We start from the raw sequence: 15,433 nt of genomic DNA, 5'->3' as shown, positions 1-15,433 counted from the left end.
AAAAGCAGAGCAAGGAAAGAGGCCAATCCAGTAGCTACATTAACTGGTGGTCTCAACCGCTGTACAAAGAGGATGGCTGGCAGAGAAAAGGATACAGGAGAGCTGGCAGCTCGTGCCTTTTCTCATTCATACAACGATGGGAGAAACCTGCTTCTTGTCTACACTCTATGTTGTCATTGACTCGGGACAAGGAGGTTACAAAAAATTCAGTCAAACACAGATACAACTTGCTGCACACATACTTGTGTATCCTAAAAACCATAAAACAGCAAAAAATGTAAAATGTTCATTTATGCACACCGACTGAAAGATGACAATCAAAAGCTCAACACTGGCCTATACATGAACAGATGTAAACTCTGTAGTTTCTAACGATCATTGCTTGCCATGAGTCATTTAGCAACTGCATTCACACATCACCACATGTCTGCAGTGATTGACATAATGGCATCAGAGTGAGAACAAAATGTCTTCCAATAAAGGAGCAGGAGAGAAAAAATGAGAGAGATGGGTTGCATCTATGCCCACGCTGAAATGAGCACAGTGCTTTGTTTGGTTATGCTGTCTGAGCTGAAATTGATTACTGTGAGAAGCATGCACCAAAGAGCCCCATGCATTCAGATGAAATAAATAACACACTCTCTTAGAGATGGCAGAGTATGTGGAAGAAGGAACAGAAGGTGAAAAATGGGATATGGGAGGAGGAAAGAAACAAAGATGGATGAGGTCAAAATGAATTTACAAGGGAAAAAAGCAGAGATAGAAAAATAGAAGGAAATGGCTAAAGGTGGGATACTGACTGACATGTCTTCAGTCTAGTACAGCGCTGAAGAGAGACAGTCTGGAAGACATCTGGAGTAGTGCAGGATAAGAGCCACACACCACTCCCCAACCACAGACAACATGATGAGGGATTAAACTTCATTACAACATGTTATGGTAATGAATGGGCTGTGGCCAGTTCTGGATGTGTTAGAGTAATTACTACTCTGCAGCATGTGTGAGTGACACTTCCTACACGTGTTTACAAAGCCATATGTCTGTCTGTGTGTGCATATCTGTGTACACGTGTGTCACTCATATTCCTGGAAGTCCAGGTTTCGTGAAGTAGATGATGCCTAAGAGAATCCAAGACGTCTCTTCCGCTGTGCGTCGAGCAGAAGGAACTGCTGCAGCTAATTAAAAGAATGGACCACTAAGACAGATACTGTCATTTGTATCATCTCCCATAATTAGCTCAACACTGTTCTTTAATAGTAGATTGGCTCGTGCAGGCCCAGACATTGTGGTTGGGCCACTGTCTGGGCATCTGGGTCTAGGGCAGGTGCCAGAAAGGGAGGGAGACAGACAAAGCCACACATCCCAGAGGGGTGAGGCTGACTTGAAGTCACAGAGGCTGCCTGGCCTTATGGCTGACAGATGTTAGTCTGGTTCAACAAGAGTTGTGATTCTGGAAAAAGTTAAACCACACTGCAACACACTGCAATTATCTTTTCTGTGTAAAGAAACATCTCATACATCATCACTCAGTGAGACATAAGCAAAGGCCTTTGTTAACTGTGCTGTTTGAACCTGCGACCTCGTTGTTCTGCACAAAAGTGTTCCAGTGTTTGAGTTAGCTGGCCTGTTCGTAGCACTCCCAAGTGGTGCAGCAGTGTGTTTTTGCTGTAGACGGAACACGGTAGCCTGCTGTGGTTGGCGTGTAGCTGCTAATGTTGCTTATGATCTCCACAATGGAGTAACACAGACTGGAGCAAACTCCTTTCATTTACAGTAAGCTTCAAAGTGTGAGAGTCGAGAGGGAGGCAAGCATGAGAGACAAGGGGAGTTTCTGTCCCCAGATTGCTAATTCCCTAATGACAGTAGAGCAGGAACATGCTGTGAATAAGTGTCCCTCTGCACATTGCCAGCTTATGAGCTTCCCCATATTTGCTCATGCTGGGATCCATGGTCTTTGTAGGTGTGTTGGTTAATGTTTGTGAAACAGGGGAATGGTTTCTGTAGTGACACATTTCCCACACTTGGCAAGTGGGCAGGCAAGCACTAGGGCTTGTTTTCCCGCTAAGACAGGGGAGAATTGGTACAGTGGATCATTAGACTGAGATCGCCTGCAGCTTTCTAATTTATGCAAATTAATTTCTTGGCTGATGTAAAAGGAGACGGAGCAGGTGCCACCGCTTAGCATGCAATAAACGTTGAGCAGCGAAAAGGTTAAACTGCTGCACTCTGCTTAGGTGGTCTAGAAAGTTTAGCAGCATAAGCCAGGGAGGGCTGTGATATACCAAGCAACAATGACAAAGAAACACAAACTATGCCAGCCCTCTTCCTGGCAAGGCGGGTAGACAGACAGCCAATCAGGTTCATGCTGGCTCTCTCGTAGGCGAATGGCATGGCATGGTGGACCTCTAGTCGCCCCGCCTCCCCTTCCCCACTGCACTGCAGCTGCCCAGAATGATTTTATAAACATTTTGCCAGCGGATCAATACCTGTATTGATCAACCATTGTGAGAGTGATCCGTCTAAAACCCAGAGCAGCCTAGAGCTCAGAGATGGGAGGAGCGAAAGAGAGAGGCAGAGAGGACGGAGAAAGAGAGAGAGTCTGCAGCCACTGTGAAAGGGAGAAGAGGTACCAGGGAGGAGAAGCGAATCTGAGAGAGAAGCAGACGCACAGCTGAAGGCAGGTGGGGAGGAAGGTTTCGGACAACGCTGCCAGGCCACTGGGATTGGGAGAAATCTATGGTAATTGCTTTCTCATTAAGGGAGGGAGGGTGAGGGCGACTAATGACTGCTGCTTTAAGTATGCGGGTAAGTGATACATGAAGAAATGGTGCAAAGAAATATTTATGTGTGCAACAAAGGGGGTGCTTCCCACACCTAAGGTTGCTAATGCCTGCACAAGTTTGGCCTTCTGTGTAGCACTGTCAGGTACATTGTTGCATGTGCTTAAGTGTGAGTGATTGCATGAGGCGTAAGGCATGAGTGTGTAAGGAGGTAGGAGATGAAGATGATGGTCTGTTCTGCATACAACAACAACAACAAAAAAATCATCCAATGTCTTTTTTTGTAGAAACAAGGTGAACAGAAGCACCTGGAGTGCCAACAATGGGCAGGACGCTTTGGTGGCAGCGTGGGACAGAGAAGGCCCAGCACATACTGCACTCATGAGTTCAGCTGCATATGACTGTAAAATCAAAAGCGGAGATTCCCGAGAACGACCAAGCCAGAAAGGAACAGACTACTTCCGGATACAAACACCCATGCAGGAAGTAACGAGTATTTCTGACTGAGGCGAATTAGAACGTATCACCCAAAAAGAGTTCACACTCAGACAACAATGGTGCCAAGATGGTCGTGTAAACTGTAACAAATAACATATTATTGCCTTTGTGGATAAAGCTGGCTTTGGGAGGGTTTTTTTTTTGACATTTTGATAAAACACTGGATTGGATTTAATCCTTGTTATACTTTGAATATTGTTGGAATTTTTACTGAACAGACGATTGACCAGACTGCACAACAACTGCAGTGACTGTTGGATTCAAGGCCCAAAGCTGCACTGCACTGGAGGAGGAGTCAAAAGGCTTTTGGGATCATCCACCCAAAGCTAAAGGGAAATCAATTTTCCACTGATTGATTTTAAATGTGACTTGTGCATAATTGTGGATTTGTGGGAAAATATATTCCTGCAAATTGTGGGGGGACGTCCTTTACGCTCATAAACTCACTTGGCACTGGAGCTCTGCTGTGGGGACCCTCAGAGGCCTACACTCTACAGGTTCATTCCTCTGTGAACATGCAGCTGAACTGAAACAATGGACATTATGTAACAAAGGACAAGAAGCGTCTACATACTGTTTTGCTGAATACTCTGTAAAACAAATTAAACATTATTGTGCAGTACACAATGCAAATTGTGCAGTGTGTGGCAATACACATCCTTGGCTGTGTCCCAATACTATACTGCATTCTAATGCAATAGAAATAGACTGTGCATCTTTAATAGTATACCGTTTTGACAGGAAACAAGATGATCACCAACACACTTCAGAAAAACTGAATTATGGAGCTGCCATTTTCAACTTAGAGGAGAACGACTGAGTAACTTTATTAATTCATTTATTTTCTTAAGTTGTTTTGAGTTCTGAGCTCGTCCTAAGAGATTTTCCACCACACACCACAATCATAAAAATCAGGTAAATTCAAAATGTATCATGTATGAATGCTTGCTCTTTTAGTGTATTTGATGTCTTTTCCAAAGTAAATAGACTTCTCATTTGGGTTTTGACATTAATTAATATATACAGTGGAACTGGGATACAGCTCCAAACCCAGTCATGTACTTGTACTTAACTTCAAGTCAGATTTGTTAGGCAACGTAGCTCAGGTGCAGTACAAGCAATGGTTACCAAGGAGACTCAGTTGGTAAGTGAAGACATGAGGGTAAACATCACAGTGAGAGTAAGATTGCATCAAAGTTGTGTCACACAATGCACAAACTGGGCGCTCTGTGCTGCAACAGCAAACATTAATTTTTCTCGTTATCTCATTGGCTTGTAAACTACATTGAATGTATCAGTTGCAGAAGGCTTTTTTTTTCAGCTCCAGGATGAATAGAGAAAAAATACGACAAAAGCCAGTGGTCCAAAACCGTGATCAGATGTGGATTAATTTAAACAATGAAATGTGCCCACAGCATTTAATTATCAAGGGACACAAATAGCTGAAAATATAATGTTATCAAGCCAACACTAAATATTAAAGTTATTAAAGAAAAACTTTTATGGTTTGTAGCAGCACAGTAAACACAGTAAAAATCTGTCTCATCTGTGAAAGGAGTGGCAGTAAAAACCGGTAATCTCTTGGCATTACTGTTTCACTGTAATCTGACACTGATGAAATAAATCACCGATGCCTACTCTGTGCCCTAAATCAGTTTGTGCCATAGATGAAGCAAAAGTCAATCCAATGGCTCACAATGCAAAATATGGCTCGTAGTCCTCTCAGTTAGTGTATCGATATCCTGAATTAAGTGTGATATCTATTTATGGATACTAAGTTTCCACACCGTGTTTGGGCTCAACAATGTATTATTTGCAGCCAGTATACTGTGTATGGTCAGTACATTGAAAGGCATAAAGAAACAGACCCATTATTTTGGCCATTAGGACAAAAAAGGCTTTACTGTTTTAAACACAAACACTCCTTTTTTTGACTCACTCTTGTCTAAATCACTTTAATTCCAGGGAGATAAACACTATTATGTGTTATCACTTTACACAAAGACTTAATTCATGTGCTATCAAAGCAGCACTGAGACACTGAATCATTTTCTTGTTTCCTTTCATCCTTCCTGTTTGATTCCTACTCTCAACAACAAACCCTTGGATGAATGCCAAACCATAAATTAGAATCTTCATTAGACACATCAACTTTAAATTACTTTTCAATTAACAGACCAGTCAACCTGAACTAATCAACCAATTAGGCCATGTGTGTTCACAGAAAAGCTAACAAAAGCGCATGAGTCCCCTGGGAGAGCAGTAAAACAGTGCAGAAGAGTGACAGTGCAAATGAGAAGCCTCTGGTTTAGGAGAGAAAGGGAGCGAGGATCAGAAAGTAATAGAGGATGCATGTGACACTGAGATCACATCACTATTCAGCCCTGTCATTTTTGGGAACTGAAACTTCAAGTTATATGAATTAATTAAAACTGAACAGAGTGTAAAACAGAGGACTCTTGAAGAAAATAACATGAAAAATATGAAACAAAAGAGTTTTGATTAATTTGCATCGTGTGGGTATATTCTTTTCAGGTTGATGTGTGTGTGACCAACAGTTTTATGCTAATCAGTTTTCATTGAAAGGCAAGTTATTGTGTGAAAGGACTGACTCGCATTGCAAACTAAATAAACAAACATAAACTGCTGCTGAACTTTAACAGCTTTTAGCTTAAATAAGAAAACTGGTAAAGCGTTACTTTTTCTTGACCATCATGATATGGAACAAAATAAAAATTTTATATTTACAAATTAGATGCTTTCTCTTTTTTTTGGGCAGATCAGACAAAATATGATGGGATGCAGGGATTCTGATGTCACTTTCACATTTGCACACTCAGAATGAAGACTAGAAAGAAAGTAGAAAGAATCTGTGCAGCTTCCTCTGTCACTCATCTGCAGGTCATGGCACTGGTCTTTGGTGAGTGCTGTGGTGCAGTGAAAGGCTTTGTGGTGCCTCATTCAGTGTCGCCGGGCTGCTGGGAGTCCTGTGTTGTACATACCTTTGAGCCACAGGAGATCTGATAGGCAGCATGGGCTGTTCAGACGTCTTCTTCACACACAACAGAATGCAACCTAAGATGGAAACAAACACACACGTGACTAACACACACTTACAGACATCCATGCAAACAGCCTGGATGTTTTTTATTGAGATGATTTTAAAAAAGCTTCTATATATCGGCCATTTCTTCATAAACAAACAATCTTGACACAGGTCCCTTAGATGTGTTCTTCTTTTTGTGACCAAGATACATACTGAGCTGGATGTTTCTACCCCTTCCAGCCCTGACATCTAAAGGTCTGAGATCTGATGGCGCTCCAGTACAGGCCAAAGGGGGTTGTGAAGAGGAGAACACCATCATTGTACTAGTAAATGTCAGAACAACCCCATCTAATTGTGCCATTACTAATTCATGTTTATTAATGCAGTGATGTACGATGCCTCTACAGACAGGCTGAGCTTGTCTGTGCCTGTCATATATGGCTTATTCTTTGCTAGTGAGGGCTGCAGGGAGTGTGTTAGGGTCTGGGTGGTGGATGTGGTGGGTGTGGGGCATATGGTGCCTGTAGTGACAGTGCCAAGTGGTGTGTGACTTTAACGTGAAGGCAGAGGGGGTGAGGGAGCTGACTGATGGTGCTGGTGTCTTTTGCTGGCCCAGTGCCAGGGCTCCTGGTCCCCAGTGCCCCAGCCTCTCTCTACCCCCAGAGCATCTGGGCAAGTAGCACAGTTATTGTTTTCACTGCCAAGCAATTAGCTGCACTTAAGATTTATTTAGTCATGCTCTAATGTGCGGTAATTAGCTTGGGGCCCAAACAAACCTCTCCATCCCATCACCTTGTCGCTCACATCAGAGCAACGCATCAACAGGAGACAGTGAGGGAATGTGAGAGAGGAAGGTACAGAGTGTGGGATTGTGGGGGATTGGGGTGGGGTAGGGGGGCAGAGCTAGAAGGATTACAAGAGCACCAGCCCAGCTCTGTGGATCAGCACTTTTTAAGAGATCTTCAGGGGCCTGTTGGCTGAACGCATAGCAGGAGGAAAGGGCAAATACAGCCCAGTTACACTTTTATAGAATGCTTTGTGGAAAAACACCCCTGACACACACCTCGGCCTGGCAGCTCGGTTTGTCATATGGCCCAGGGGGCTCTGCTGGCCTATCACATGACCACTGTAACGACCTTAAAGGGCAGCCTCCTCAACAAGCTCAGGCCACTCCCACTGGCTGGACTGCTCTTTGGGAAATGTGGTTTGGGTCACTGGATAATGTGTGACGCATCTGGCCCTTAGGCTGGCACAATAAAAAAAAAAAAAAATCAAAGGAGAAACCAGGGCAAAGATATTATGCAAAAGCCGCCAAACAGGGTAAAACATACCAGACTAATGCTTTTTTCTCTACTGCTGTTGGTCCATAAAATTTTTGGAAATTTACATAATATAGCATAAAATGCGAATGCACAACTTATGTCATAAATTTGTTGTAGGTGTCAGGAGCAGATCCAGGAATAGACAGAGTTTGTCTGATAAGAGTTTCACTGATTTATTATTTGTTGGTGTTTAGTGGTTACAGCAATGTGCAGTATGTGCGTCCACTGGGCTCTATGGTAGCCATCACTTGTGTCAACTACAGCATGAGCCCCAATACATTCACAGACCAGCGAGTGGTGATTTTTCAACCACTGTGGTCAGAGCATGAATTAAATATTACCTCCAATGAACAAAACCAGGCTACCACAAAACATTGGTGGAAAAAAAAAAAAAAACACAAAACAACTCAAGTCAGTGTAGGTTCATCCACTCCACTATAAGTGACATCCCCCCATGTCTCCACTGAAGCACGAGCAGAATAAAGCATGGCTGCAATTTCTGCATAATGATATATGTGGGATTGAGAATTGAGAAGAATAAACTTGAGGTGTACGATCACTTGCAGTATCTGCTTGAACAATAAATGTTGTTCTTATTTAATGTTTTAAAACACTACAATTCAGACTGTTCAGCAGAAGCTCATTTCTTACATGTAAACAGATGAAGGTTAAAGGCAGGTTCAACTGCATACGTTCACCTTATACATATGCATAAATAAAACCCATCAGTCTTTCCTGGTTGGAAGGGGTGGGAGGAAATTTAAATCACTAAATGTTAAAACAGCATGTGGGAAACTATACAGAGTGTGCCTTTGATCATAAAAAAACGGGAAAAAACTGCTGATGCAAGACATCAGACTAGCATTTTTGTGTTAAGTGTTTGGCTGGTAGACGCATTCTAATCATTGCAGAACTGGGCCTCCTCATGGAGCTATCACCTAAAATTGCAATGCAGTCTGGAAGGGTGGTGCTATAAATGAAATATCACTTTCCATTTTATCTCCAGGGGCAGCGTGATGCTCCGAACCAATCAGAACCTCACAAGCCAACCCTTGACCTTTTTCATCTCAATATGACTACCATTATCTTGCAGAAAATTAGAAGCGTCGCGCTATTGTTCGGTAGCGACAAGGGGTGGAGGTTATTTAAAGATAAATGCTCTAGTGTTCATGATCCATGTGGCAATCACACACCAGAAGTGGATACACAGTACACACATTACACATAGGAGTGACATACACATGCACACTTAAAAATATATAAAACAGGCTCACTCCTCAGTTTAAGAAATTATTTTCTTTCTTAACCTGTTTTCATATTTATATACAGAAGCAAGCTGGAACATTCACATAGAAGCTTTCCAAAAACAATGTCATATCATGTTTCATTGCAGCTGTATTTTAGGGTAGTTTTACTAAGACTAATGGCCTCTTAACCTTCAATGTTTGCTAACATTAATATATACAGTTAGAAAAGTGTAATTTTATGCGGCAAAAACACTAAATACTGATTCTAACACTGTCAAAGGCAAACTTTCAGGAGTCGAAATGCTTGTCTGTGTTTCATGTTGAAATACCTACACAATATTGTGTTATAGTACTTAGTCCATACATATTCCCTTCAGACTGTATAGTTCATTAATAGATTCTATGAATATCCATAGAAAAACCAGAGGAGGCCTGTCTTATCAGCTTGTTGCAGTGGGAGTTTCCTTACAAAACATGTTCCATTACTAAAATCTAACTTGTTGGCTTGAAGCATTGCAATATGTGACACTTGAGTTGAAACTGAGAAATCTAAATTTGATTTGAGAAAACAAAATTCGATTTTTTATTTTTTTTCTGGAAACATACTCATAATAATTACGATCATGTTCGAACTGTCGCAAGCAGGATTTAAAGTTAAGCCTATTGCACTGTTATGAAATCAGTTACTTACTGGCTAAAACAGGAGCATGAAATATTCAAAATAAATGAATGTAAACACAAGCTTTGCTGACAGTCCCATACATTCTGTGGCAGGCACCTTGTCCATGTCTGTAGTTCCAATGAACCTGAACAGTAAAGAGTAAATATTCGTATATAACAACTGCAGATAATCTTCTATCTTACATAACAAGGGGTTTAAACAGATTTTTTTGATGGGAAAAAGACTGTTTTCAGTTAAAATATAACTCACAAAACCAATAAATGAACATCACTTTTGATTTTTTTGACTAAATTCATGAGTATCCTTTCACTATTTCTTTTCACTCTTTATTTTCAAAATCAGAGTGATATTATCAGCAAACCAAATGATACCATTTTCTTTAGTTCTCTCATATTTTTGTAGTCCTATATTCACGAGCAAAATGCATAATAAACAATATATAAAATTTGGTCTGTTAAGGGCAAGAATGACACTGATCATGAATTTGCAACAGTTCTGCTGAAGTTCTGCTAATGCTTTTCTGAATGTCATGAAAGAGCAGGAAATCAGTGGTTCTATCCAACATATGTCAATGACGGGATATGCTTCCAAAATAAATGAATATATTAATATTTTGTTCACTTTCAACATTAGTTATTATCCATTATGGTGCATGCATAATGTTTTGGGTCACAGGATAGCTCTGCTTTAAATGTTATATTTCCATGATTGGTTCATTCTCTCCATTTCCTGGTCATTGTGTGCAAGCGAGCTGCATTGTCTGTGGGTAGATTCTGCTCGGCCCTCAGAGGGGCCATCCCGAGGGAGCACTGCATCTTTTATTAATCAGGGGCGCTGCGCCACAGCCCCGCTTATCTAATTTAGCAGCCCGCCTCAAATACTACTATGTTGGGCTTGGTGTGGAAAGAAGGGACAGGGCTGTGGGGGTGCGGTTGGGTGTATATAAGATGGGGGTTGGGGTGTTTCCTTCGGTTTTTCCATATTGTGGGCGATGCAGCGGGGGCTATGAGGGAGCGGGGGAGCCAGGGGGGAGGTAGCGACTTATCAGACACCTCGTCACCAAGTTTTAGGACTGAATCACAATACAGCAAATTACCTTCTGCTGACAAGAAAAAATGGGCATGGCCCCCATATGAAAAAAATAGGATTGTCAGGAAGAGGTGACACATTGATTGCTTAGTATGCGCATCCAGAAGGCTGGGGTTCAGAGGCGTCCTCCCTATATATATGTAGAAGAGGTGCAGCAGTGCACAGCACAGCCATGAGGGGGAATGAGAAATTGAAATGCCATGTTAGATTGGAGCCCCTTCCTCAAGCCAATCTCTTCGTTCTAGCCCATAGTACACCGCCATAACACAGAACAGCCATGTGTGTTATGGTGAACATATGTAGCAACCACCAATAAAGAGAAGGCAGTTTGACGTTCACAAACGTTAGACCATGATTGAATATATTCAAGTAAACAGTATATGCATTGTAATCATTTAAACATGGAACATAACGTAATGACATCAGCATAACCTGGTGTCTAGGTGGTTTATACCCCGATCCTCCCGCCCCAATGTGTGTCATAGCTCAGATGAATCAGTGTCACCGGTGTTGAGAGCACTTACTGTCAACCCCAGTGCCCCGGGCTACGGCACTGATGGACACAAACTATAAAATATCAGCCCCCTGGGGAGACATAGCTCAAGCACTGCCCCACAGCCCCGAGGGGGTGTGATCTGGTCAGTGTTTGTTTGCGTGTGTTGAGAGAGCAAGAGGGCAATGAGTTTGTCTGTGTATGAGTTGTGATCCACAAAGTATGGCCTTGTGTGTGCAATCATGTGGATGTTTTCCACACCATTTGCTTGAGAAAGAAGTAAAAAGGAAGCTATTGGTTTGGAAAAATATGTTTTTGATATTTTGCGTGACTATAGTCTTGTTTTGCGTATTTGTGTATAGGAAATAGAATAAATGTGATTCTTGGCTTTCTGAATGTTTCCATTTCTGCCTCACAGTCTTGACCCTGCCTTGTTCCTACCTAGCCCCCTTAACCAAATTCCATAACTACCGGTATGTATATAATCTCAGCCCCCCCAGACAGAAACTGCAAGCAGGCAACTGTGTGGGAAAACCACAAATGAATCAATCAGTAAAATCAATGGCTCTGTCTGAGGACATGTCCCACATCAGCTGATAAGTGGCAGAACCTCCCCCCTGCTGCTATTCTCAGGCACAGGGAGGGTTAGAATAGCCTGCACGGTTAAGACTGGACGAGGGAGAGGAGGTAAACCAGAAGGTCCTCTGATGAAACCCCCACCATCCTCCATTGGCCACTGGGCTGCTATTCACTTCTTTCAGCTTTGCAAGGTCAACGTTTTTGTCATCGTGTACGCCCAAGCATGTGTGCAACTGCAATAACATACTCAACATAGATGCACACTCTTATATTTCTTAGAGATTAAATGTTCTAAGAAAAAAAACACCAATTTACCCACATAAATCTCTCTCTCTTAACATGCCTTTACCACATCTCCAAATATTGACTATTCATTTACTGTACATTGTCTGCAGTCTGTTGCTGTTTTACCCCCCTGACAAGTATATTAACAAGGCTCCTATGAAATTCAAGGACAAAAGCACTAAGAGGAGAAGGAAGCAGGGTACAGAACAGTGTATTGTTGCCCTGTGGCAACTGGTCACATGGTGAAGCTTATGTTGCATTATGCTATTATGCTGTACATTACTCTGTTAGTGGTGGAGCTAAAGGACCTCTTGAGAGGCTTGGAGGAACACATGAATGCAAATAGATAAAATCAAAGGAAATCATAGATTGCTGTTTGTCTTTTGTTTTTTTCTATTTTTTTGTTTCCCAGCTCAATACCATAATGGAAGAGTCATGAGGCCCAACATAAGAATTGCATGATCAAAAACAGTTATTCTTAGTGCCTGGCAGGTAAATGACAGAAGACAACAAAGTCTTCTCTGTTTGATCAAAGGTATTCATAGGCAGATATAGGTATTCAACAGCCAATCAATTAAATTGCTGTGGGTTTTGTTTGTGGACTTTCACTGGCCTGAGCCTGGCGAATACTCACTGTGTTGCATTTTAATGTAGCAATATCCGTGTTTAATGGGCAGAAAATGCCCTTCTCATGATCTGATTTGGATACAACAATACCTCATTTGTAAGAATGAGTCTTATTGCTGAACTCCACTGTTGTCTTCCGATCTGGCTAAACCTCTGTGAGGTAAAGCAGGTAGGGGCAGTTTTAACAAAAGAAAAAAACATTATTCACTAATGTGTGATATAATACATAAATCAACAGTGATAGTACAGAAAGCCTCGATAAATGTTACTTCCAACTGGTGAGATGGGAAACTATTTGAGAAGGGAGGAGGGGGGCTGCAGACCCCTGTAACAGTCACTTAAGTTAAGCACTAGTCTGCCAGGCCTGCCGCCACACAGTAAAACTCATCTATAATTTGTGATGAGTGTAATGCCATCTCCACTTCATGATTATGTGATATTCTTCACCTCTGCCATAGCCAATGAGGCCAAGAGCTGGTAGTCTTAATGAGGTTCCTCAGAGTTCAGCTTAGGGGAAGGAGAGGTGGGAAGATGGGTGTATGGAAAGAAAAGGAGAATGAGAGGACAAGGAGTGTAGGCCTTATACGAGCTGGATAAACTCATGATCACAATATTAAGAAATACATAAAATCTTTAGCATGTTTCGCAAATTATTATCTCAATAAACCATGACTGAGTGTACCACGCTCAAAGCCAAAGAGTTTAAAATCTGTTAAAATGAGACATTGTCACAATAAAACAGTGAGAGAAAGTCATTATCCTTACTCAGTGATACAGACCCCCCCAAAAGACACTTGTTAAGGGAAGCATGGCATTCGGGTTTTGCAGGGGATTATGTCCACGAAGGAGATCTCATGAGAGAGCCCCTTCGACTCATTTTCAGTGAAGTGCATTGCTACGCTCTTATGGCTAGTCTAGATGTTATGAATAAGTAAATAACAACATTTTTCCAGTCGTTTAATCTCTGAGCACTGCAATTAGTAAGTCTGTAGTTTGTGCTGCCTTTTTTCTGCCCTTATTATTGTTATTGAAATGTCATGCTCTTATTTAGCTCAAGGATGAATAATAAATAAGCTATAATTACTGTCTTGAATGAGCCGACGGCTTGGCTGGGTCAATGGTAATGGTAAAGGGAAACCTGCCCCCCCTCCCCATCTACTCTCTCTTTTTCTCTCTTCCCCTTCTTCTCCCTCTCTCTCTCTTTAATTGGATCTTGTAATTAGTTTCTCTGATGGATCTGGGAGGTCTGAGGCATCCTCTACAGCGTTCATTAGTGTTCTTGGAGGAGGGTGAAGCTTTTTAAAAGCTCTGCCTGCTCCGTCCCTCACATGTCATAACACTAGATATGATTCTCCCCAAATACAATAAGAGCACCATTTCTAGCCTGGCTCAGGTTTGCCTATATCCCACCAAAACAAAGCAGCTCAGCACTGTAGGCCTTGGGGAAAACATTAAGGCACTTTCTGTATAACATACATGGAAATGTTTTCTTTTTCATCATTGTTTAGGAGAAATTTTCCATAGGTGTGGTCAAGCTGGGAGAAACCAGCACTGTACATAAAAAGCCTATGCAATGATGTTTGGTACAGTGAGAGATGCAGAGATTCTTGCTTCTTATAAAGAAAGCACAAGACTGTTGGATGCATCCTGGCAGTACGCTGTTGCAGGCAGAAGTGAAAATAAAATGTCCTTTGGTTTACTATTACAGAACTGACCAGGCTCTACACATTATTTTTTGAGATGCACACACATACAGCAGGCACACACAATGTTCAAACCTATAATATACAACCCCCCGTAGCACCCCAACACCATTTCCCCCTTTTCCTCTCCACCCTCCGCTGGCCAGGCTACACTAGACATCTCTCCCTAATCAGCAGCCTCGTCTCGCTCAGACTGGTTGCCATAGTAATATGCCGGCTGGTCGACATGGCAACCACTCTGAGGTCCACTATTAAATGAAGAAGAGTGGAGGGAGGGATAGGGAGAATGGAGTTGGGATGGGAGAGAGAGAGAGAGAGAGAGAGAGAGAGAGGAAGAACAGGAGAGACAGCGAGAGACACAGAGAGATTGTCCAAGATGGGGGGAGGGGGTATCAGGGGTGGGGTAGTGGTGGTGGTGGTGGGGGCACAGAAAAATGAAAAGGGGGGAAAAAGCATAGAAAAATGAGTACAAGGAGCGGGAGAAGAAAAAGGAGGGGCAGCTGGAGGAGACAGAGAGCATCAGTCGTGCTGTTTGAGCTACCTATTGAATTGTACGGTATTAAAAGCTTCTGATATGTGTCGCAACAATGCCATTCACCTAATGCATGACGTCATTTACTTAATGCCCTTACACTTATAAATTTATACACATGAAAAATGCATGTGCAGCCTGTCCCAATCTAGATAAAGCATCGTAAACTAATATCGCATTTTAAGAGCTACTTACAATATTGTTGTCAATCCACATCAGACATACCGAAAAAAAAAACATGATAGAAAGAAATGAATATTTATAAAGTATAAAGGTTTTATGGACTGCAGGCCCACAATAATGATCAGTGAAGGCACATGAAAAGTTCTAGTTAAATGAGACAAAGGGAAAAACACACAGTAAGCAGTTGCAGTGTTTTAACATTGCCATATAAAATAATGATATGCTTTCAAAATGTTTGGCACCACCCTCATTCCACTCAGTTTGTTAAATTGGTTGGAATATGTAAAACAAGACTGTTATGTCAAACAAGAGCTCAGGCCCAGCAGTTTCTGGAGCCTTTCTGTCATTTTGCCATCACTGGTCGGTG

General features: G+C 41.9%; 1 protein-coding gene across 4 annotated transcripts in view; it reads right to left on the bottom strand.

Moving 5' to 3' along the window:
- zfhx3b (zinc finger homeobox 3b) overlaps positions 1-15,433 on the bottom strand; it is a 328,411-nt gene that overhangs the window by 166,178 nt on the left and 146,800 nt on the right. For all 4 annotated transcript variants that reach the window (XM_046386999.1, XM_046386989.1, XM_046387010.1 and 1 more), the window contains one exon: positions 6,281-6,353. The gene's annotated coding sequence lies outside the window, so the exon portion shown is untranslated. The remainder of the gene's footprint in view (positions 1-6,280; positions 6,354-15,433) is intronic.

The sequence above is a fragment of the Scatophagus argus genome, chromosome 1 (assembly GCF_020382885.2).
Source record: "Scatophagus argus isolate fScaArg1 chromosome 1, fScaArg1.pri, whole genome shotgun sequence".
Taxonomy (NCBI): Eukaryota; Metazoa; Chordata; class Actinopteri; family Scatophagidae; genus Scatophagus; species Scatophagus argus.
This window is presented reverse-complemented; position numbering and strand designations above follow the sequence as displayed.